The 26243-nt window shown below is 36.9% G+C and overlaps 1 protein-coding gene across 2 annotated transcripts in view; it reads left to right on the top strand.

Annotated features, from left to right (window-relative positions):
* The window catches only part of LOC136827942 (aldehyde dehydrogenase, dimeric NADP-preferring-like), a 157179-nt gene that overhangs the window by 93685 nt on the left and 37251 nt on the right, over positions 1–26243 (top strand). Inside the window, exon 1 of one of the 2 annotated variants that reach the window (XM_067085485.1) lies at positions 20746–21211. The exons of the other annotated variant lie outside the window; for it this stretch is intronic. The gene's annotated coding sequence lies outside the window, so the exon portion shown is untranslated. Of the gene's footprint in view, positions 1–20745; positions 21212–26243 lie in introns of those variants that run through there. 2 annotated transcript variants of the gene reach the window in all.

Genomic DNA, 26243 nt, shown 5'->3' with positions numbered 1-26243 from the left:
TCGGCGAGGCGACAGCACTCTGCTAGAGTCGTGGGAGCTTTCTCACATACAGGGCTGGCTAGGGCGGAAGGGGCGTAATATAAAAAATTTTCAATCTTGAGCCTTGAGGATGTCCTCGGTGGTGGAGATTCCCAGGGACTCTAGCCATTTAGAGAGGACCCTATCTGACTGATACGCCCTGTCAGATCAGGTCTGTCCTGCTTCTTTTATCTGGCCTCTCCAGCGTCGTCTCCAGCGCTCGGGGGTGATTTCATACACCTTTGTAATCGCCTGGCGCACTTCCACCCATTTCCCTTGATCCTCCTCAGGGAGGGAGTTAAAAGCAATTAGACCCTTTCCTCCGAGGAGTTTTCCCAAGAGTAGGGAGATTTCGGCGGGAGTGAATGGGTAGGCGCTAAGGACCCTTTCCGCCCGATCAAGCCACACCTCTGGCTCGGCCTCGGCCCACTTGGGCATAAAAGTATGAGCCTGAGTGAGGGCGCATGCCCCAGGGGCTGGAGAGGAGCTGGCAGTGCCAATTTGGGCCATCTGTAGCTCATGGGCCCGCTGCTTTTCCTCCCTTTCGAGCCTATCCTTTCTTTCTTGTTCTTCCCTCCTTTCCCTTCTTCTTGTTCTTCCTTCTTCTCCTTTCTTTCTTGTTCTTCCCTTGCAAGTCTATCTAGCCTATCTTGTTCTTCCTTCTTCTCCTTTCTCTCTTGTTCTTCCCTTGCAAGTCTATCCTTCCTCTCTTGTTCTTCCTTTGCTAGTTTATCTAGCCTATCTTGCTCTTCCTTCTTTGCCTTTCTTTCGGCCTCTCTCTCCGCCTTGGCATCATCAAATCTCTCTTGGACCCACTCCCTCAGGGCTTGTCCTGACAGTCCCATGTCCTTACCAGCGGACATATAGAACTTAAAGTCCTCGTTTTGTTGGGTTCTGGATGTCGTGGACATCTCGAGATAACACTTATATGGTGTGGCCCTTTAGAAAGTCAATATGTCTGAATAAGACTTAGGATGTTCTTGATGAACGAATTTTAATATGTCTGGATAAGCCTTGGGGTGTTCTTGATGAACGAATGCTGATGTGTCTGAATAAGACTTAGTTTTGTTCTTGATGAACGAATGTTTGTTTGTCTGAATAAGATTTAGTTTGTTCTTGATGAACAAATTTTAATGTCTCGAAAGACGTGAATTGTATTCTATTTCACGCACGGACTCGACTGGTTATTGCGTGAATGTTGGGTTTTTTTTGGTTCGGTTCGTAGGACGTGATTTGTTCACAAGGAACGGATTTTTTTATTTTGTCTCTTAGGACGTGGTTTCAGATTCACGCACGGACTTGGCCGGCTATCGCGTGAATCTCAAGGCTTGGTTCAGGGAGCGTTTGCCCCTTTCCCGATTTCGCCTCGTAGGGCGTGGATTTGTTCGCAGGGAACTAGTTTGGTTTTGTCCCGGAGGATGTAGAAATTTGGTGTTTCGTGCACGGACAAGGCCAGCTAAGGCGCGAATTTGTGTTTTCTTGTGATAAGAAAAAAAGAATTTCTTCTTAGGGGTCTCGATACGGGTTAGGTTCGGAAACTCAGTGGGCATCGTGACACTCTTAGAATAATAATCCCAACAAAATGAATAAAATAAAATAAACTGAAATAAATAAAAAGAAAGGACGTAGCGTAAACATATAAAATATGGAGTGACACTGATAACTGGCGCAGAGGAAGGGGGGTGTTAAGGTTTACGTACGGATGCAAAGTGGTGGGTTAGAAAACCAGCCGTTTTTAGAAGTGCACTTCTATTTATTTTTATAAAAGTGGTACGTTCATTGTCGAGAGACGGATAAGTTAAAAGTATATTATTTGTAAGTTACACTGATAAAGTCGCGTATCTTGCCAACCCTAATAAGAGCCTTTTCCTCCAATCCTCATATAAGCACAAAACGTAATTTTATTATGCACGGGCGCTATTTGCCTAAGTCACGTGCGTACGTATTTGCCCTTTTCCTCGCACGTGCCCTAAAAGGATGAGCGCAGCTGACCGCTCAAGGTCGCCTGGCCAAGGGTCGTTGACCAGCGTGGGAATTTTTTTTTTTTTTTTTTTTTTTTTTTAGACCGACCTGGCTTATACAAACAGAGTAATCCGCTTAAGGTTTGTTAAGAAGATAAGGTTTTCTCTTAGGATTATCCAAAATTTCACTGGGAGCGGCGTGAAGGCCATGCTGTCACAAATATAACCACAAATAAACAGAGAGAAGAGAGAGAGAAAAAAAAAGGTTCCTCATGCTTATGAATGAAACAGCGGGAACGGCCTTTAAAATGAAACAGAATTTATCATGGGCGGTGCTGTGCGGAGGAATGTTTTCAAATAAAATATGAAGCAAACAAATTTTACGCTTTCTGAGATTTTACTGTACAATGTTTTCCTAACGGATTCCTAACCTCTACAAGAGAGAGAGAGAGAGAGAGAGAGAGAGAGAGAGAGAGAGAGATTAAACTCTGAATACCAGCAATACATGTGCCTAGCTATTTCAAGACGACAAATTGTCTGGATAACACAAGGAGGAAATACACGCTCTATTTCCTTTTTATTATTGACGCTTCTTAATTTCCTAGCTAGCCTATGTGAAAACATGCAAGCCCTCATGCAGGGGCTATCAAAACTTGTGTACCGGATACTATAAACTCTCACTTCTCGATGAGTGGATTGCATGCACTTGCCTAACTTTTCCTATTTCTATTTTCAGTCATAATTTCACTTCCTATCCTAACATACACTAAAAATACTCACTGTGTGGAACTCCTTGACGGTGCACATGTGGAATTTACGCGAAAAGGTTCGTTTCTTTGTCTCGGACCAGCTAGCTTTGCTAGTCGCTGATACTGCACTTTGCAAGGGGACAAGGATTTATTCTGCAATGTGCAGATTGCGAGATCCTAAGCAATCGGTCGCCATTTTTACGATTTGACCTGGGGAAATGCTTACCATGAGCCACTTATAGGCTCTAAATGAATTATTTCGTTACTTACCTCTATTTTTCTATTACATCTGACTGCTGTGGGTCCAGGAAATCATAAAAAACCAGGAAAAATGGGGGATTTTATCTGAGCTGAGGGCTCTACTCACAAGGTATTTGTAAGTAAACACGTTAGGGTAAGTTTAAAGTTACGTGTATTTACATGAAATGAACTATCAGAAGATGAAATGGACTAATCAGGCATGCAAGGCCTGAGAGGTTAATTATAACTGGGGAAACTTGAAAGTATATCCGTCAGTGTGACGGTGCTGACACAAGGCACAGTCAAGAGAGATTTCCACGGCTAACAGACCCTCTTGTAGAAGTGGCTTCAGCGAGAGATGGCGGCGGAGGAAGGGCTGGGTTTCACTGGTAAAAATACTGAGGGTGCCTACAAGATAAGGGCCACGTGGTAGAAGGAGATGCGTCTTGCTAGCGTCCAGCGATGTGCGTGTTCCCCTCGCGTCCTACAGTGTGTCTCACGTTGTTTCCTCGGTCCGTCCCTTATACTCGTATAGCGTTGGTCAAGGGCAGGAGGATACCTCCAGGTAGATGGGGTTTGGTTTCCTCTATGACTAAGTTCCAGGTGCAGGCCAGCTGTCCGCTCCTCTTAATCTTCTCGGCTCTGTAGTGTCTGAAACAAAAGTCTCCCGCAGTCATATGTTCCAGAAGAGAAAGCTGAAAGACGATTAAACGATTAAGATTAAGGGAGGGGCCTATATTCCTTTCGCCCTTTCTTGTCAGGCAGTGCCCAAAATGCACTGTTGTATTTCAAGCATTAAATGAAGCATCGGTGGCTGGAATTCTTGGGAAATTATAATATATAATATATATTTATATAATATATATATATATATATATATATATATATATATATATATATATATATATATATATATATATATATATATATATATATATATATATATATATATATATGTGTGTGTGTGTGTGTGTGTGTGTGTGTGTGTGTGTATGACGTGACCTCATAAAACGTGGTGAAAGTTTTCTTATCATTCATATAATTCATTTGACACGGAATGATTTGCTACAAGCAGATAATATTAGACACCGTAACAGAAATAAACCCTCCTAAACAAAATATCCTGGAATTGTAAGAGGAGGAAAACAAGAGAAGGAACCGTTTCCTGCAAGAGCTTCTGTAATGACACGTGTGCTGCATTTCGAGCGAGACTCGACTGTAATGGCGGCAATAAATTGCAAACTAAAGAAACAGCATCTCAAGCAATTGAAGGGAAATATTCTCAGTCTGCCTGTGTGCTCGTTAATGGAAGCCAAACGAGGAAGCAATTTCACGATCTCATAATTTCTTTCCCTTAACGGCAGTATAGTTGGCTTCTGGAATCTTTGTATCTAAATTACCTCCCAACTGGGAACGGAACATGGCGAAAAAGGATTTTTATGAATTTCTTCCCGTCCCTAAAGTTAAAAGAAAAAATGTTTTTATAATATATAATCAGTATTTGTTAGAGATAAAAGAAAAATCTCTCGAGGAATCTCGAAAACCCTTGGAAAAACACAGAATACCATTGTATATTTCGAGGAACTTTTACATCCAGGATAAGATTTATAGTATGAATATTGACTTACAAAAGTATCGGCATACTTAGTTTTAATTGATACGACCCAGCATTCTGCTATTGAGAAATGCGACGCAAGTTTGTACCGATCCCTAAAATTCATGAAAAGAATTTTCTGTGATTCCCCTTTTTGCCTCGCGTGTAGTTTCGTTCAGTATACCTCAACGATCAACTGTAGCAGAAACAAAATCTTATCTTTGAAAGGTCATTTTCACCCAACAACAGTTGTTTGCAAAAACATTAGAAACTCAAGAATGTTTTGGTGGTAGGCTAGCAATGGACTGTATGAAAGTTAAAAAAAAAATAGGGAGGTATACGTCAGTGAGTTAAACTCATAATGTGTGAGTATATATGCTATTTTCATTAACTTTTTGTCTTTCTAAAACATCTGAACTGTAAAACTTAATGCCCGCCATTTCTATATCAGATATATGGGAAAGCTACCTAACAATTCATTCATGATAAAACCACAGCTTAATGTTTATCCATACAAATGTCATCATTAAGGTCCATACAGTGGTTATTAACCAATTGTGTGTAACACGCTGCCACTCTGGAATGATGATTAAATATGTATTGTTTATTTTCAGTATTGGTTCTTGTGGAATCATCTGACTTCCCGTCCTTAGTAACGTGAGACAAAGCGAAACAGACATAGAAATGGTAGCTTTAAATTTGCACTAAATTTTGCCAACCTTTACCAAAAAGCTCGTAATTTGACGCAATGGTCAAAGGTAGCTTGCAATTCTGTCGGAACAATGTGGAACCGTAAAAATAAGTATAGCCTACTGATAATGGAAATTTATAAATAATTGTATACATATCTACAGGACTGCTGATGTGCACACATTACATTCTAGAATCAAGGAAAGTGACGGAAAGAAATAAGTTTCGTTTCAGTGGAAAGGGAGACGGTTAAGAGCAGAAGAGAGAAACGGAAATTCCAGAAGTGATCAGCCTTTGGACTAGGAATGAGGTGCTCATAATATACTCCGGATATTTCTGAATCACGCATAGATAATGATTTTGTATCCGTGTTTACCTTCGTCATTTTTGTGCTGATTTCTTCTAATAACTGATCACAGTTATTAGCAATAACCATGACGTAAATTCCTTGCTTTCTTAGGCACTAGCTTGGAGCAAATCTTCCTAGTAGGTGACACCTTGATTATGTGATATTGAAAGCATAACATATCCTAAACTGCTTCAATACTTGCTGCTGTTCAAATGAAAAGCAATTCAACCGCAATCATTTGTGGTTTTGTTACGAATATTATTGCAGATAGTTACAATAAACGATTCACCCCTCAGCATCATTTGATGTCATAGCCAAAGGATAATTTAATTTAATGCCTTTCCAAATGTCTTCACTTAATCGTCTGTGATCTACTTTTCTTTCACATAATGAGTAACACAATAAACACTTTTCTCTCTCCTGCGCTCTCCCAATTATGCATTTTCATGGCCCCCATTATCATAATATAACAAGATCATAATATTTAGTAACCCAGTGTACCACAAACAGCAAACGATTTTTTTTTCAATGACTGTTGTGGACACGAGACTGGATAGAGATATAAAAGAATTAATTTTGAGACGCTGAATGTGGCCAAATTATTGAGGGCTTCCCATCCCTACACTCAATTATGCGCATAAAACAATAACAGAAGAAAACACAAAGAGAAATTCGTAAGTGATGAACTTTATGAGTTCACCAAAATTAGAGGGAAGCAGCAAGCTAAATAGAATAAAAAAAAAGATTACCTTCCTTTTGTGGAAACCGTGTTATGGAGGGGAGTTGTCATTTAAAGGGTTTAAATGTTTTCTTTATATGTTTATCTATTTATTTATGGGTTCATTATTCTATCTTTTTTTTTCTTTTATGACAAGTGATCTCCTCTTTCTGTACCCTTTAGGGAGGGGGGCGGGTAGTGCCGTCAGGGTACCTCTCGCGGTACACTATAGGCATTACTTAAGCACGGTTGAGCTATATCCGTGTATTTAAGGTTCTTTGCAGCGTCCCTTCGGCCCGTAACTGCACCCGTTTCTTTCCTTAAACTATACCTCCATTCATATTCTCATTTTTCCATCCTATTTTCCAACCTGTCTTAACAATTGTTTCAACATTATTTTCAGTGCTGAATGACCTCATTGGTCCAGCGCTTGGCCTTTGGGCTAAATTTCATATTCTAATTCCAATTCTTCTTTCTGTATTTCCTATTATCTTCTGTAACTTCTTTCAAATGAACACCATATTCTTAGGAAGGTTGAAGTTCATGCCAATGACCTCTCTAGGCTGTTCCATATGAATAGAGATTTATCTTCTGAATATAATAATAATAATAATAATAATAATAATAATAATAATAATAATAATAATAATAATAATAATAATAATAATAATAATAATAATAATAATAATAATAATAATAATAATAATAATAATAATAGTGAAGTAATCTTCATATACATTAAAAATTAAACCAGGAAAATTAGCATATGAGGTGTGCATTCCTTTAGAACGGTCAGAACTGGCAACATAGCACTGGTGCTGAGAATTATTTGTGGCAAGATGGCCTACTACGCCAGAGGGAATGGAGCACCTTAGAGACCTTGAGAACAGCAGTTACAAGAGAGTGTCTAGGCTTACACTGAGGCAAAAAATGTCGGACTAGAAAAACAAGACCTGTCAGAGAAGAATTAGCTAAGAAAAGAAAACCCAGAGCATATCTTTTTCATTGGGAGACAGTTGCGTTAGATCGGAGAAGACGAAGAAAGTTGAAGTTGTTGTTGATAGGGGTTTGTTAAATAAACTATCAGATTTTTTTGAGAGGCGATCTCAGGAGAATATATATTCCTGTCAAAAGAGCTTTTTCATACAAAGTATAGAGGCACAGCAACTTAACAGATTTGGAAGAAAGTGAATAGCATAGTGAAAAATGGTTAGCATTCGTTCCTGCAACAGGACAGGAGCCAAAAACTGAGGATTGACCGGCAAAGATTTTTATCGATATCGACAGAGACCTAGATTACCAAGGCTCTTACCTTACAATCATTAGACCTGAATAAAAAGCCAAGTTATGCATTATATTACCAGAGATGACAGGATTATTAAAACACCAGAGATAATTTCGAATAGTGATTTGAATGGTCACAGGTGAAGAAAATATCGTTACAGAGGTAGTCAGAAATAGGTGTTATGCGTGGGGAATATTATACAGTCAAGTATATGTAAGAAATATAGTGTGATGTGCATTAGTGTCAAATGATAAAGGACAGTGGGTGAAACGGTACAAAAGACTTGAGGCATGGAAACAGTTAAGATAGTATCAAATTCGGTGGAATTAGGTGAAAAAGGACGAAACCAATATACATACCTATATTTATTATCACACATATATTATATATATATATATAATATATATATATATATATATATATATATATATATATAATATGCATATATATGTATATACATATATATTTATGTGTGTATGTGTATGTATGTATAAATAGAGAAGCACTATATGCTTACTGCCTTCATAGAAAGCGAAGACTAAACCTTTATAAAAGAGGAGTGGTATAAGCTCGAGACGAGGAAAAGGTCGTGGAAAGCTTTTGTGGAAAAGGTGAGTTTGAGACATTTAGTAGAGATCTGGGACAAAAGAATGTTTATTTAGCAGCCTTAGAGACTTTTTAAAGCAAGCATAGTGCCGAGTAAATAGCATTAACTATCTGCTGATTTTCACAGCATCAGTTCCTGATACTTGTTCAGTTATAATTATAAGCAATCGTCTGCACTTTCGAGCCTCTGGAAATGTGACTTTAAATACTGTATATCATCACACCAAGTGGTTGCAATATTCTTTTGCTCACTTCATTGTTTTGTTGGAAATTTCTTATGCATTATAACCAACCATTTTTCGGTTCTGTGGTCAAGATTTACCTGTATTTTCGCTAATATGTCTTCCCGGGCAATATTACGCTTGTACGTGATCAGCATATTTTATGCGTATAATCTATTCAACATTTTTATGAAGCATCTTAATCATTTCTGCATTTGCATAAAGTCTATCAGTTGTTTGATAAATATAATGCTTTTCGAGCTGTTGTGATTTTTTTATTTCATGACAAGAATTTGTTTCCAACTGAAATTTTCAAGTCTTGAAGCCTTTTTATACATCATGAAGCATGTGCCGTAATCATATGAATCCTGTAATAAATGTATGTAAAATCTTACATATCTAACTTTTAGTTGCCTGCCGTAACGTTACCTTATTGGAGTCACGGGATAAAAACGTAATGAAAATTGAAAGTTCCCTCACTCTTCAGTCCTCCTGATTTTGATTCCCTCATTTTTCCGGCAACAGCAGAGTCTCATCCAATATCCATTTCAATGACCGACATTGTTAATTACTTCTTTTTCGCCGGCAAAGCTTTCCGGGAAAATTGCAACCACTCAATAGAACGATAGGCATGAATATTCAAACGTCAACTAATCAAATCAGGCTCACTTTAAGCGAAGCCTCGCGCTGTGATTCATTTTAGGCTCTGATCGATTGGCTCATGATTCAGTTACAATCCCAATATCATCGCGCAGAGAATAATGACATATTATGCCCTGCTGTTTTTCTTTTTACTGGAAAACTATCTGATATCCTGACCGAGTAGTCCTTATTGCATTAATTGTAATAATTAGTAGGTATTTAAGTCCTTGGAAAGCATTGTAAAGATTCATGGCAATAGCGATAAGATCCTTTGTAATAGTTATCAATTTCTGCATAGGAAGAATAAGCGGAGTTCCTCGTTGCTTAGGTTAATCTCTCGGCGTCCTTCGTTTTATCTCTCGCCATTATTTGCCTCTGTATTGTCTTCTTTCTCCATCTTGAGGGAGGCTGCCTATAAATAATTTTATACCTTCCAGAATCACATGACATTAGTAACAATGGATCAACCATTAGTTACATTAACTGTAAAAGTCTAATTACACCATTATAAATGCTCTCTTGAGCTGTATCATTATTTTTAACTAGCTGCTCTTAGCTTCATTATTCGCTACTGTTTCCTCATTTCACAGACATGCTCATGGTATTATTCTGCAGTATTTAATCTTTCGAAATATTCATTCATATTTCATCTCAGAAACCTCTGTACTACCACTGAGAAATACTATGGCTTTTCGTATTTGCAAATATAAACAATTAAAAAATGCGCCGGAGTTTCTCCGGCGCAATCGAGTTTTTTTTTTTGTACAGCGTATAATGTTGTATGAATGAAATTCTCATCCACGGCCCATGAAACTCTCAACCGGCCGTGGTGGCCTGTGTTGTTGCAGTTCTTCGTTGGAGGGGTGGATACAGCTGTCGCCTGGTACGCTGTTGGCCCAGCGTTCGACTCTCCTACCCGACCAATGAAGAATAAGAGGAATTTATTCCTGGTGATAGAAATTCATTTCTCGTCATAATGTGGTTCGGATCCCACAATAAGCTATAGGTCCCGTTGCTAGGTAACCAGTTGGTTCTTAGCCACGTAAAATAAATCTAATCCTTCGGGCCAGCCTTATATTAGGAGAGCTGTTAATCACCTCAGTGGCCCGGTTAAACTAAGATATACTTAACTTTGTTGCGGTGCCAGACGCACAAGCACGGCTACCTTTAACCTTAAATAAAATAAAAACCAATGAGGCTAGAGGGCTGCAATTTGGTATGTTTGATGATTGGAGGGTGGATGATCAACATACCAATATGCAGCCCCCTAGCCTCAGAAGTTGTTAAGATCTGAGGGAGGACAGAAAAAGTGCGTACGGACAAACAGCCGTCTCATTACTTTTCCTCTACAGAAAACTAGAAACGACGTGAAGCGTATACCCCGTAATTAATAAAAAAAAAAAATACATAATAAAATGACCACCGCTCAGAGACAAAGACAGATGGGAGTTTTTTATGAGGAAATATAACAGGTAAGAAAAGAAATTTGAAATGGAGAGACAGAGAGAGAGAGAGAGAGAGAGAGAAAGAGAGAGACGAACACTGCCTGAGCATGTCATTATTTCTGTCATTGTCTGTTTTAAATTTTCATCTCTCATCGGAAGCTGGTGGTGGCCAGCATCTCATCCTTTCGATCATGTTAAGAAAAAAATTATTTCATTATCTGTACAGCTACTCGAGTGTCACATGTTATAGCCTAACGCAGAATGGGATCATATGGGCAATGTTCTCAAACCTTAGACTGTGACATAGCCTTTGTACCTAAGTGTTGATTTTCCTTTTATGAGAATAAACTTTCACTTATTTTATTTATTTTGTTTACGTTATTTAGATACTATTTCATCAATTTATTTTTTGCAGTGCTGTTCATCATAACTATATTATTTTACAAGGAATATGTGAAACCAGGGGTTTCACGAAATCCCCAGGGAATATATGAAATGACCAGTTCGCCTAGGAACATTTGACCACCAATGGCTGGTACTAAGCATGGCGAAACAGTGATTATCAACGCTGTTTCACCATGTTTAGTACTAGCCCCTGGGGGTCAAACGTGTTTCGCCATGTTTAGTACTAGCCCTTTGGGGTAAAATGTGTTTCTCTATGTTCATTATTAGCCCCCCGGGGGATCAAATGCACTTAGGGACATTTGATTCCCCAGGGACTAGTACTAAACATGGCGAAACACATTTGACTCCCAAAGGGCTAGTACTAAACAAGGCGAAAGAGTGAAGATGAATCATTGTTTCTCCGTGCTTAGTACTAACTCTCGGGGATCAAATGTTCCTAAGCGAATTGGTCATTTCACATATTCCCTGGGGATTTCGTGAAATCCCTGGTTTCACACATTCCCTGTAACATATACTTTACCGTCATATGTATGTATGTACATATATATATTATATATATATGTACTGTATATATGTATATATATGTATATGTATATATAAATATATATATATATATATATATATATATATATATATATATATATATATATATATGTGTGTATATATATATATATATATATATATATATATATATATATATATATATATATATATATATATATATATATATATATATATATATATATATATATTTATATATATACATACACACACACACACTAACAATGCAACAGTTCTTTTTCATAGTGGAATCTCCGCAGTGTGTTAACTTCTGGTTTTCAGTCCGTCGCTTTGGGATGAGGTTGTTGGCCGGGCTCTCTCTACACTAAATATATCCGACTACAGTCGATTACCTTCCATATTCCAAACTCATAACTGCAGTCAAGATAAGCAAATTTTTTTCAGGTAATAAGCCTAAGTTTGTTTCTCTCCTGTTGGAATGATCTCGGGACTTTCGTTGATGGATAATAAATTTCATTGATCTCCGACTGACGCGTTCGGTGAGCAGGTACTTTTAATATTCATGGGGCAGAGCTTCAGGCTGACAACTTCATCCCGTTGATATTAGTTTCAGTTCAAAAGGGCAACACCTGGCATGGCTCTCTAATGCCTGAGAATGTATATACTGTATATATGTATATGTATATATATATATATATATATATATATATATATATATATATATATATATATATATATATATATATATATATATACATATATATACATATGTATATATATGCATATATATACATATGTATATATACTATATATACATGTATATATATTATATATGTGCATATATACTGTATACATATATATTATAGTGAACACGATATTCGCCTGACCAGTGAAAGAACCGAATTTCAGTACCAAAAGGACGCGGAATGAGTTGGGAACCCTTTGTTAAATCTCGTAAAATTAGGTACATTTTGGTGTCATTTTGTCTGAGATGTAAAGGTAATATATGATTATCCAGGGTGTGTCACTGTGTATCACTGTCAGAGTGGTAAGAACCTGGGCGCTGAATATTTGAGAGGTGTTTAAAAAAAGGAGTGCCTAGTGGAGGGTTGTGATCTACCTGTTATTAGGTACTTTGAACTATAAACTGTGAAATACGCAAGTGGCTTATCAAGAATACGTATGTTCATAGCTTGACAAATTATGCCTTTTAATGCAATGTGGAGAGCAACCTCTGATAGTTTTCCAAAATGAAACTTCAGCCTCATAAATAACGGGCAAATTTTTGTCACGCTTGAAAAATATCTCCAGAGTGCCTTTTAGGTAACCAGGTATCCTCTGCTGAAGGTTTTAGCAGAGCAGCCCCACCAGATGTTACAGGCGTCTGCAAGGACAGCAGAGGGCCTATGAGAGGTCAGGCAACTTCAGGACAGGCTCCCTCACCAAAGTAACTAAAAGGTGTCTAAGAGCCAACTCTCCTTTATGGAAGTAACAGTGGGATGCTGAATGTAAATGGAAGGAAAGAGTGAAAGCTATTGAGATTTACATAGTACTTGTGGAATAAGACGGGTTCAAAGAGTGAGGAATGTGGTATAAAGAATTTGTAAAAGCGTAAGGGTAGGTGAAAAGATAGGTCAAATATTTGAGAATGACTGGTTACAGACATACGATAAGTTGCTGAAAACAATTTACAATCCAGAAGTGCTGAGAGGAAGGAGAATGTACCTCCCCTGATCGAGATTCGAACTTGTCTTTTTTAAGCGGTAGAGATGAAAAACGAAAGTCAGGGTAGTTCACTTTTCTTAAGTGTATAGTTCTCTTTGAGTGTAAGCTGTTCCCAAGGTATAGTGAATTTGATATTAATCTGCTATTTATGACTTGATACCTGAAAATATAAAAATGTCATGCCTGAAATTAGTTACAGTTCACACACACATATACACACATATGTATATATATATATATATATATATATATATATATATATATATATATATATATATATATATATATATATAAACACAAACAAATATACACATATATATATATATATATATATATATATATATATATATATACATATATCATATAATATATATATACACACCGCGCTTGTGCGTCTACAAAAAGTGAGTACTCCTATGCATGTAAGCAACTACGTATGTGTCCATTTATGTTTGGGTATAGTTTCTTTTCCTCATTCCCAAACGCTCCATACAGGATTTTTGTTTTCAGTAGCTATCCTGAATCTGAAAAGAATATCATCCAAAGATATCAATCGAATTAGGACTTCGTCTTTTTGCGTGTTGTCCATCATTGCTGAATAGTTTTACCTCATTTCACATAGGGTATAAGAAAATAACAAAGGCACTTTACCATTTATTTTATAACGGGGAACTGCTAATTTCCTAACGAGTTGTATAACATCCCTCAAGTTCAGTAGAAATGAGTTCATTTGAAATTACGTTTAGCCATACATGATATTTAGGGATATCACATACACGCGCGGAGTGACAGACGCGTAGACTTGCATTCAGTCGCTGGACACTGCACCACAGTGTCCGAAGCTTTTGCGCTTCATAATTAATAAACGTAGCTAATCACCATACTTTTTCATCAACTCACAGATTAAGCATCATTAACGTTTGAAGCGAATGCTGGGGCCAATATTTACATTATACACTGAAAATAAAAAATAATAACTTCAATTGAGTTCTCCTTCGTTAGATCAAAGAGCAAGTCGCTTTCTATAAAGCCAATATCTGAAGCAGAAACATGACTAATTACTACTTTTCTACCTGACAGGACGTCCGATGCTACATTAATGAACCATTCGAATGAAGGCTCGATGTAAACTCAGCCACGATTCTCTGGTAATTAACTGCCGTCTTTTTCCTATTAATTTTTCTACCGGCGATCAGAATTACTCGCAGTATCTCATGATTTCTTGTGGCTGAACAAATTCTTCAGAACTTGTCAGTAAGTTGTCAGCAGAGAGATATGAACAGATAAAAAAAGGACTCATAACGTCAAAAAGCTATTGAAGTTCAAAAAGAACAGTTTCTATGGAGAAACGAAAGAGGTTAGAAACATACAAACGTGGACAAAAAGTAAGGCAAGTTCTAAGTCCGCGGTCTGCCCCAGTATGCAATTTATTTTGCAGTATTCTGTCATAGATTAGAAACAGTAATTTCCCTCGTTATCGCGGCCGCGCTTTATCGTTGTCGTCCTTATTACATCATTCCTAATATCCTTATTTGTTTATTTGTTAACATGGAAGCGGTTCTTTGCATTTATTTTTGTCTTGATCTTTAAATTTAGATTTACACACACACACACATATATGTGTGTGTGTATGTATGTAAGATCATAATCACATTAACACGTGATTTGTTTATCAAACATCATCACAGGTGAAAAAGTACGAAACTGGTTATAGGTCCTGAACGGTTTCGACTTATTTTCTAAGCAATTAACGAAGGACTGACACACAGTGGTAGAAGATATAGATGCTAGGGAGGCAATATGGATAAACGTACAAAACGTTGGAGATTGAAACGCCAAACCTGAGGGGCATCAAAGGGGGAGGGGCGACAAAAGTCACTGGTGCTGGGGCACGGTGTTACGTTTACAAATACAATAATCCTCTTTCTGTACATATCTACCACCTTCCTTAAAATTTAAACATTTTACAAATTTCTTTTGAAATTGTAAGATCATGTTTATACATGCCTTGACTGATGTTCGTGTTATGACCGAAATTTTTTGTATAAAACTAGACTCATGATATTTCCACTAAATATCATTGCCCTAGTTCCTTATAAGAAAGTTATGGTCATGACATGATATCAGAAACTTGCAAAATATTTAGATTTTAAGGAGGGTGGTAGATATGTAAGAAAAAAATGATCATATTCTTAAGCACAGTACCAGGCCTCAGTCATAATAGGTTTTGTCGCCCCTCAACTTTGACACCTGTCAGGTGTGTAATTTTTGTCTCCAGTGGTTTGTACGTTTGTCTCTGTTATTCTCCTAGCATATATATTGTGATTTCTACCACTATGCATCAGTCCTTCATTAATGGCTCAGAAATAAAGTCGAAACCGACCAGGACTTACACCTAGTCTTTTTTTTTCACCTGTGGTGATGCTTGGTATGTATGTATGTATGCTTGGTATGTGCATATCTGCAGATGCACCACAGGGAAAATTAAAACACTCGGTATAAATCCTCACTTGTTTCATCCTTATATCTAAGATTTAGTCAAGAGAACTGACACATATTGGTAGAAGAAATTTACAATGTAAATGCCAGAGTGACAGTACAAATGAACATACATATGGATGGAAACCAAATATTCACTCATGGCAAACGGGAAAAAAGAGAGAGAAACAGCAAACTGAGGTTAGTGCTCGATTTCCAAATCTTGTTTATCTATGTGAGCAGGCTCATAACTTTACTTTCGTCCCATGTCGGCTGCTTTCGTTAAAATATGTGCATTTTACGTATTTGTTTCGAAATTAATGGATCGAGTTTATACCTGCCGTAACTGATATTCATAATCTTACAAAGGCTTTTTTTCTATTAGCAGACTCGGTATTGTTTTTTATTAGTATTTTATTGCAATGAACTATCTTTTTTTAACTTTGTTCAGTTGATCGTATGACTGTTTTCACTGACATGAACGTGAATTGCTTTCTTCTCTGGTGAGAATCTTATCAATTTTTTATGCTGTGCTGTTCTATTTTCCAATGATTTTCTAGTTCGACCAATATAAGAATTGTCACCAGACTTACATGGGATTTGATATGCACATCCTTTAGTATTGTCGGGAGTGCTCTTCGTGAGTGTTTCATTGTACCATTGTTCTTTAATGCTACATCTACAGTATATCCAGAGAGTTACTTTCTCTTAGGTAATTGCTGCAATAAATGAATGGCAAGCCCTTTCCCATGGGCTCTTTGTTGTTCAAGTTGGACCCCTTTTGTAATCTATCCTAGTCATTTTCCCGAACTCTTGGTTTTCTTTCAACGTGGCCCTCTTTAACATGATATATCGTGTTAATGCTCTAGTATCATCTTTGAGAACCTTTTATTGGATTTTGGAGCCTTGGCACCTGGCCAAAACGGAAAGCATGGAATGTTTTATAGGTCATAACATGATTCCACGTCCCTCTAGCAACATTTTACACCCCCACCTGCACTAAGGGTTAACTCTGGTTTAAATTTTTTGGGGGACCCTTTATTCTGTACTAATGCCCTCCCAAAATACAGTATATTTTGTTAATCACGTGCTACAGTGTAATTTGCCCTCTTAGAACTTTGCGAATGTGTCCATTCCTGATTACTTACTACCTTTTTAAAGGTTTAATGTTTATGTGGGCATAAACATTAAACTCTAAAAATTCCTAGACTTTTATGGGAGTAGTTGGTCAGCTTCAGCAGTGTTTCTGTTGACTGGATCTTCAATGAAAATACATTATGCACCGCTCTCCCTAGTGGGGTGTCTTGTGCGAAAGTATTTAAGTAAGTTAATTCCGATCTCAGAAAAACTGATAATATTAATTGTTTGTTAAAATGTTAATTTAAAACTTCTTACCATGAAGTTGAATGATGCATCAATTTTAGACCTTTTATATTTGTAGGTGGAAAACCTAATATATGTAACCTCTGGACTACCTCACAATTTCTGATATGACACACTGCTGGATTCGAAGAAGATAAGCACCTCTCTTTCTACTAAGGACTTAAACATTCAAATGGTACGCCAGCAGCAATTTTATAATTCTTGAAAACCCTCATGTAGGTATGATTGCATAATAAATCTCCCTTTGGTCAAATGTTCCACTTCTAAGGAAGAGGTTACTAATTTTAATTATAGAAGATTGTGTTTCTGGGATATGCTAGCCTCTTGGTGCTGTAACTGATGATTTTCCAGGTACGGAAGTCAAAGGAAGTAATAAAGTTTGCGTGATGTTAAGATTTGTGATACTATGCCCCTTCAGTGGAAATAAAAAAAAATATAGGAAAAACTCCCTCATAGCCATTACATTGTGATTTTTGGCCAATTATCATCTCTCGCTGCAAAACCCCTTTTATAAAGTTATTGATCCACCCGTACATTTACTGCCTGAGTTATTTATTACGCTTAAAAGATGAGTACATGAATAGGTATGGCTAAAAATGTAAAGAAGAATAGAAAATTATATACCGGAATAAGGAAATTGATTGGCTTTTCTTTTTTATTTTAGGAGTGTAGTTCTTGTCGCTTATAAAAAAGTTAGTACCTGTGCACCATAAGCTCTCAAGTATCATTCAACGTTATATTAAATTCATGCTCTCCGGACAAGTTTCAGTACGGATAGATATAACCCTATTCATTTAAGTGTCGATGACCCTTCATTCTGTTCGAAGTCTAACTAATCACCGATGATGGAATTGCTGAAATTCCGACAAGATTGCTCAACATTATATGCTCACCCCATTTGATATTCTACCGCAGCACTCTGAAGATTTTTTTACATATATTTCAAATCACATTTCTAGTCGAAGCGTAACAAACTCTTATGCTATTTGACTTTGGAAAGAGATACTGATACTGCATTAATAAATTTTCATATATTGCTTTAAAGCGCGTATTGCATCATCTTCCTTTACATTACATCTTTGCCATGACCTACGGACAAATTCAGTGTCAAGTCACAAACTGTTCTCATATAGTACACGTTAAGCAGTAAAATTCAATTTGGAGTGATTATATGGTAACCACTCTAAAGACATCTGAATGGGGAGCAGATTAAATTTCAAAATCTGATTGCTAAAAATGCACCATAGGTCAATATGGGATAATAACTGAAAGAGATTTCTCCGAGTAAATGTAACCCTGGACACCACTACTCCGCTCTAGTACCCTTGCCTAAGGTATACTTTTCAATAGACAAGGAGAGCCTTCTGCGCAAAATCTAAGAACACTGAAAGGGCTGGATGCTGCATTGGAGCCACCTGTTGACATCTTTGAAAATTATGCATCTATTCCCTCACGGGTCGATGTTACTGATGTAAACTCAGACGCAACATTTAGTACTCCTGGTCTGTGGAATATCCCAAGAGTCGTTACCCCGTAGTGGGTTAGTGCCGCCAGCGCACCTCACAGGGTTCATTGTAGGCATTACTGAAGGTTCTTTGCAGCGTCCCTTCGACCCCTAGCTGCAACCCCTTTCATTCCTTATACTGTCCCTCCATTCATATTATCTTTCTTTCATCTTGCTATCCACCCTCGCCTAACAATTATTTTATAGTGCAACTGCGAGGTTTTCCTCCTGTTACAACTTTCAAACCTACCCACTCTCAATTTTCTTTCCAGCGCTGAATGACCTCATAGGTCCCAGTGCTTGGCCTTTGGCTTAAACTCTGAATTCCATTACGTTCCATTCAATTGGAACCACGTGTTGACATCTTTGAAAATTATGCATCTATTCCCCCACGGGTCGATGGTATTGATGAAAACTCAGACCCAACATTTAGTGCTCCTGGCCTATGGAATATCCCAAGAGTCGTTGATAACAGCGCAAACTAGTATAATAGATCAAACTTGGTCTGTAATGGCTTAATTTTCTTTGATATGTCATATTATTTAAGCTATAATTTATACACTATATAAGGGCTATATAATTCTAGGTGTAGAGCGTGCTGGTTTTTAAATTACGCCATGGCTGACATAGAGATTATTTACGTTTATTATTTTCGTGTTTTAGGACTTTAGCTTTCCCCTTTTTATTTTATTTGAAGTCATTTTATAAGTTCGATGGATTTCATTTCATCATTTAATTGTTTTAAAAAATGTGCAATTTTATAATTTTAAATATATTTTTATCATGTTTTAGCTTTGACTCTTTTAACAAGTATTTCACCATTAATTCTCTTGAGAGAATTATTCCTTTTTCTATTCTGTTGCTTTGTAAGCGTTTGAAAACAGACACTCCGTAAGAATGTGTACGTTTGCTTGAATCACTTCCTCTAAGTCTCATTAATTTCATTTCGGGTACCCACGGTTGTAAAACTGTAGCTGTTTTAAAATCTCAGCTGCAACACCTTCCATACCCTGCTTGGTCACTGTTACACTGTGATAACCACGAACTCCTTTGCATTCAACAGTTCTCCAGAGTGCGCCCTCCATTTACAAAATATGTACTTTCCTCGGAGAAAATCTTTCTATTTGCGCCTACCATTCTGGGACAAATTTAGGTACTACTTTGGCTTGTTATCCACATGTCATCTACTCCGAGGTGCTCGTACTAAACTCCGTATGGTAAATGTAAAGTAGACTGCGGCACGAGATATCGTATGTTAATATAATTTGTCGACCACACAATATAGAAATGGGTGTGTATATAATACCTTGAAACCCTATGGACTAGTACTAAACAAGCCAAAGTAGCACATAAATTTGTTCATTAACCCTTCTCTCTGTATTTACTTTCCTCCAGTACAATTTCTTTCTCTCCGAAATTTTCAACACCCGCCCAAAAACTTGTGGCTTTGAATACTTTAAGAGGCGTTACGTTTAGACATTATGTGGCTTAAAGTGATCACGCTTATCTGTCATTAATTGAAAATATCTTAATATCGTCAACAATAGGTCGCCTAATCTTAACTCATCCATGAAAGAAGCCAGTTTCAAGTACGGAATTTGAGTTGGCTGGAGAAAAGAACACTGACAGAATTTACACTATACGAAACTTCACATGTTATTGAAATTTTAACCAAGCTAGTTTTATACTTTCGAGACAACAAATTATACCTAAAATTTCAAGGTAAACTTTTCCCCCTGTTTTTGATCAGTTAATAATAGGGAAGTTTCCCATGTCCATTGGGACTTACCCTGACATTTGCGAGGAAGAAAACTGCGATAACGAAATCGTACCACAGACTATTCCAAATGTTTCCCTTGCAAAACGTACCATATTTAATAGTTCGTGCGCTTTTAAAATCTAACTAATACTTGTGAAAATGTTAGCAGTTAAAGTTTATATTATACAGATTTTATACTCTACCTGGACGCTGGCATGGGTAAAACGGAAGACTAGGCTAGATGACGGGGCCTTACGAATGTAGCCATTGGTCAACGTGCAAAACACCGTAGAATAAAAGTTCTGTATTTCCTCAAGATGCGTAGAATGGCTAAATGTTCGAGTACATTTGCCATAGATGAATTGTCTACTGGTGATGTAGGTCGCTCCTTCGAGGTAGTTTCAAAGCCATCACACATCTCATGGTTATTGCGCATGCGTGAGTTTCTGACATCTGACATATGATAAGTTGGGATTCTTGGGAACTGTTGTTACCAGTCTACCGACCTTTACGTGGCTTGGCCTAACGCACGTTCGGTGGTTGTTGGGAATTGTGGTATATTCCGGTTCAGTTTCAAGCCTATCTGGACATTTGCACGATTTGACGAAGATACGCTGACATAGCTTGGAATTTGCACTTATATATCGTGATAGCGACCACAATCGGTACGAGGTCTTTACCCCAACTGTGAAGTGAATGTTGTGTGGAAATTGTTGAATTTGCATTGAGATTGAATCCACTATTAACTCTTTAACAAAATAAAAATGGTTAAATAACAAATATACGTGTCCTACGTGGAAGAGTGTTATCAATTTGAACGGAAAAAACTGATTCCTTTGCTTCGCAGTTGCTACCTTATACCCACCTCATGTATCCACCATTGAAGTCCATAGTAACCTCACCACACTATAGACAAGGTAAGTTTCTTTTGTGCATGATATCTGTTTAAGATTAGATTAAGGGAAAGGTCGTTTAGTCTGTTCCTGTGTTGAAATGGGGAAGGGGGTGGGAACCCTTTGGCTAGGTTAGAGACATGGCATCCTAGGTCAGGTTAGTTAAGGGAAAAGTAGGCTAGCATATATCTGTGTTAATTAGGGTTAGGGCACGGCACCCTAGGTCAGTTAGAACTGGGGAGTTTAGACTAGGTTGCATACCTGTTGAATTGTGACTTTGCTGTTACACTGACGGTTAATTAGCCAAAATGACCGATTTTGGCGGATTTTCAGTAGACAAGTCGCGGTAAAATATCCCCCGCAACTAGACTACTTTTACAATTGCTTGAAATCGTTATCAGATTTCCTTGTTTGGATGATAATATTGCGTTACGGCCTTCTGGTGTATCTCATCAGCTTAAATATATAGAGGTTTATTGTTTTTAACAACAATTTAACATTTATTTCAGCTCTAGAGAATAGGTTTCGACAAAATCTTATCAATTTGGACTAATGCTAAAATTGTACAACCAGTTCGCTTTATATACATTATATTTTTTAAGTTCCCGGTTTCTCAAGAACAACGAAACTATTTATCAACTCCAATACATTACTGGAAGATAACTAAAATATCTCGGCTCTAACAAAATGGAATTCTGTACCACAGCCTTCTTGTCAAAACAGAGCTGAAATGCAAAATGCAAAAAAAACCCAAATAAAAAAACTCCAGCGTGTTGTTGTAGAGGTCTCCGAGATTTTTAATATACTTCAAGACTTACGGTCTGTATAATCCAAATGGGAGTTCAGTTTACAAACTTATGACTTACTGTATGAAGTTCATGCTTAAATAACCCACAATACAATGGAACCGGAATATAAGTACTTAACGAATCATAAATTATGATAAGATATTGTTTGAAATAATCACAGATAACACCTGTAATAAGAGTTATAATAACGAGTAGTCTGAATGTGTAAAATTGCAAACAATGCAGAAATGAACTGCCAGAAAATAAAAAATGTCGAGATGGCAAACATAAAGCAGAACGGATGCGTAAAGCGTAGCCGTGAGGTACATAAAGAAGAATCAAAGTAAATATCCTCAGTTTAAAAAGAAAGAAGGCGTAATGCAAATCGAACGAATTCCCAGCAGTAAGAGAATATAGATTGTCTTTATCAAGAAAATCATACCTGAAAACTCTAAGCCTAAAAAAAAAATTCTTAAATCATCAAATACATTTCCCGGGTTAACTCTCCGAAGGAGTAACGATGTTTCTTTCGATGCAAGATAGTGTTTTTATAACAGCAAATCCAGGCGTTACACAAAACAGAATAATTTTTCTTTAATTACGTTGTTTTTTCTTTATCCGTGACTCTTTGCATGTTTTCTCAGGTATTTTCAATTTTTGCCCTAATTCATAATTTAAGGAAATACCTGAAAAAATATTTCAAGGAAAAAAATTTAAAAATTAAGAAGTAACTGCATGCTACGGTTCCTACTTATGACATTTCACTAGAATCGTAAAAAAAAAAAAAAAAAAAAAAAAAAAATAAAAATAAAGGCTAGCATTTAAGTTTACATGTGACATTGAAAATATATTAAAGTAACAAATGATAGGGTAAAATAACCATCCACCCGAAAACTAGGGCTTATATAAGTTAGAGAAAAATAGCATTTTGACGAGCCGTCATGGCTTCCCAGACCTACATGTCAGAAATATTAGCGTAAAATTATCACCCATCCCGAAGGCACACGCGCGCAAAGTTTCATCAAAATCAAACTAGGAAGGGTAGGAAACCGGTAGTAATAACTAGGTTTCATCATCATGCAATTGCATCATCATCATCATCATCATCATTCATGCATTCAGACCATGCAGCTCAAAATGACCTCTGTGAAATTCTGCAATTTATGTCTGGTGTGCTTTCACTTCCACAAATCTACTTATGTCTAGACTCCCATTTCATAGTTTTTGTTATGGCATCTCTATTTTGGGTTCAAGGCCATAACTACAATTGTTTATTCTTACCTGTGTAGTAGAAAGATGGTATTTTAGTGTTTGAGGTTGAATCCATAGAGCGTCAATCATTAGAGTGGCGATCTCCCTGCCGAGCATGTGACCTCGGGCGGCCATATTGAAAGGTCTCGGTCCAGCTCAAAGTACTGTTATTATTATTATTATTATTATTATTATTATTATTATTATTATTATTATTATTAGACCCAATTTCACAGAGAAAAATTACCTTACAAAAACAGTTGGCTTAAGCACGTTAACCATTGTGGTCAAGGCCTAATCATCTGCTCTTGGATCTAAGCAGTGTTTAGCATAAATGTTTCCTGTAAATTACAGGACTTTCTTTGCTTACAGTCGCTAAATACTAACTAAACAGTAATGTACAATCACTAAACACTAGCATTCACAATACACTCACTAACACTCACACTTACTATGCACTCACACTCACTAAACACTCACATTCACTAAACACACACACTTACTATACACTCACACTCACTAAACACTCACATGTACTGTACACTCACACTCAATAACACTAAATACTCACTGAATACTCAACACTCACTAGGCATTCATTAGCCTATACAGTAAACGCTCACTAAACACTCATGAAACACTAAACACTCGGAAAATACTCACTGTACCCCAAACACTCAGTAAATATTCACTAAACCCACCTTAATCCTAAACATTAATTCAGCAATAAATAGTCACTAAGCATTCTCTAAGCACTCACTATACAGTAAACGTTCACTAAGTACTCACTGTACACTGAACACTCTCTAAACATTCACTAAGCACACACTATACACTAAACACTCACTAAACCCTAAACACTCCTTAAACACTGAATACTCACTAACCCCTAAATGTTTATTAAATCCCTAAACACTCATTAAACACTAAACAGTAAATGACCATTAACTAATCACTCATTAAACACTCACTAAACACTTACCCACTAAACATTCACTAAACACTAATTTTCACAAGACATTCACTAAACACTCACTGAATATTTACTAAACATTCACTAAACCCTAAACACTCACTAAGCATTCACTGAATACTTTACACAATAAATAGTCACTGAACACTTACATGCTAAACATTCACTAAACCCTAAACACTCACTAAACATTCACTGAATGCCTACAGACTAAACATTGACTGAACACTAACATTCACTAAACCCTAAATACTCACTAAACCTTAACATGCACTAAACATTCACTAAACCCTAAATACTCACCAAACACTTGCACACTAAACACTCACTAAACCCTAAACACTCACTAAACATTCACTGAATACTTACGCACTAAACTTTCACTCAACACTACCATTCATAAGACATTCACTAAACACTCGCTAAACATTCACTGAATACCTACACACTAGACATTCACTAACATTCACAAAACATTCACTAAACACGAAACGAAACATTCAATAAACCCTTAACTAAACATTCACTAAATACCTCATAAACATTCACTAAACACTCACTAAACCCTAAACATTCGCTAAGCCCCAGTTCAATTTGCGGGGTTACCAGACCTTTAAAGATGGCCGCAACGATTTGCAGCGCCGCCCTGGTGGAAGACCACCGAACTACGTAGTACTGGTATAGAGATCGCAACTTCAGGTGTGTACCCGCTATGGTTGAATCCCATCTCTCGTCGAAAAAGGTCCGAGGATGAAGGACGATAGTAAAGCGATATCTTCTTGCTGGCGTTTTATTTGCTCAACTCCATTTAAGAAGGGGCGTAGAAGAATATACAAAATACAAAAGCCTATACAATAGAATCATAACAAACATGAGCATCGGAGCTCAATAAACAATAGGGAATCATATCCTACCAAGTTGAGGTAGAATTTACAGGACCGAAACCTGTGTGTCGGATTAAAAACTAACACAATAATAACTGCTTATACTTATACATTTAAGTATGAGGCAATGCTAGTGCAAGAGCTCTGAACTGAACATGTCTACCGACGATGTTATATAACATGTCTTGCACTTACGTTTAAGACATACATGACAGTTTTCACCCAATTAGGTCTGGGTCTTCCAACCCTGCTGATCCTCTGAGGAGCCCATTTAACATTATCATGCACTATTCTCGCTGAGGCGATAGGCAAAGGACATTTCAGAGTCATCACCATCTCCCCATCATCATCATCCTATATATGGAACTTCTCGTAATTTCCCGCGTGGTATCATATCTCATTCTGTCCTGCCGTCTGATCCCCAATAATCTTCTAATGGCTTTATTTTGAAATCGAAAAAAATCTTGAGTTTCATTGTCATGCCATAATTCATACCGGTACAATAAGTTGTAATTTAATTTCTTTTGGTTTCCAAATCTGATTTGATTAATCTTTTTTATTCTTTCATTAAATTCTAACTGAAGGTTGCCCATATTAAGTATCATTGTTTCTAAATATCTGAAAACTCGAGCTCATTAATACTTTCGCGGCTAGTGTTATTTCATCCCTTAGTGTATACTCTGTCCTCATTATATATGTATTTCTCAGATTTAAGCTGAGTCCCATCTCTCAGCAGTATGATGCAATCTATTAAGGAAGATTTGTAAATCTTAAGGCATTTAATTGATTGAAACAGCGTCATCTGCGTATTCTAAGCCTGTCAAGTTTCTGTCTTTACTCCAAACAACTTTTTGTATAATAAATACATTATAATGGCATACAGCACCTAAAATTTGTATTGGCATTATACGAATAATTGTACAAATTAGAATTTATTTTGAAGTGAAAAGTTATAAACTTTTTCTGTTGAAGTAACATAAAAGGCCATAAAGGCCTTTTATTTTATTTTAACAAGCATAGCATTGGAGATCTAGAGGAAAAATATTGAAATTTTTAGCCTATAAGTTGCACTATGGTCTTGGAAATAGGAGGAGGTAAAAAATATTGTGAAAATTATTGCCATTCCCAAAGGTACTAAGTTTTATCAAAATAACGAAAAA

This window comes from Macrobrachium rosenbergii, chromosome 42 (assembly GCF_040412425.1).
Source record: "Macrobrachium rosenbergii isolate ZJJX-2024 chromosome 42, ASM4041242v1, whole genome shotgun sequence".
NCBI classification, from domain to species: domain Eukaryota; kingdom Metazoa; phylum Arthropoda; class Malacostraca; order Decapoda; family Palaemonidae; genus Macrobrachium; species Macrobrachium rosenbergii.
Note: the sequence above shows the minus strand (reverse complement) of the source record. Positions and strands in the feature narration are given on the sequence as shown.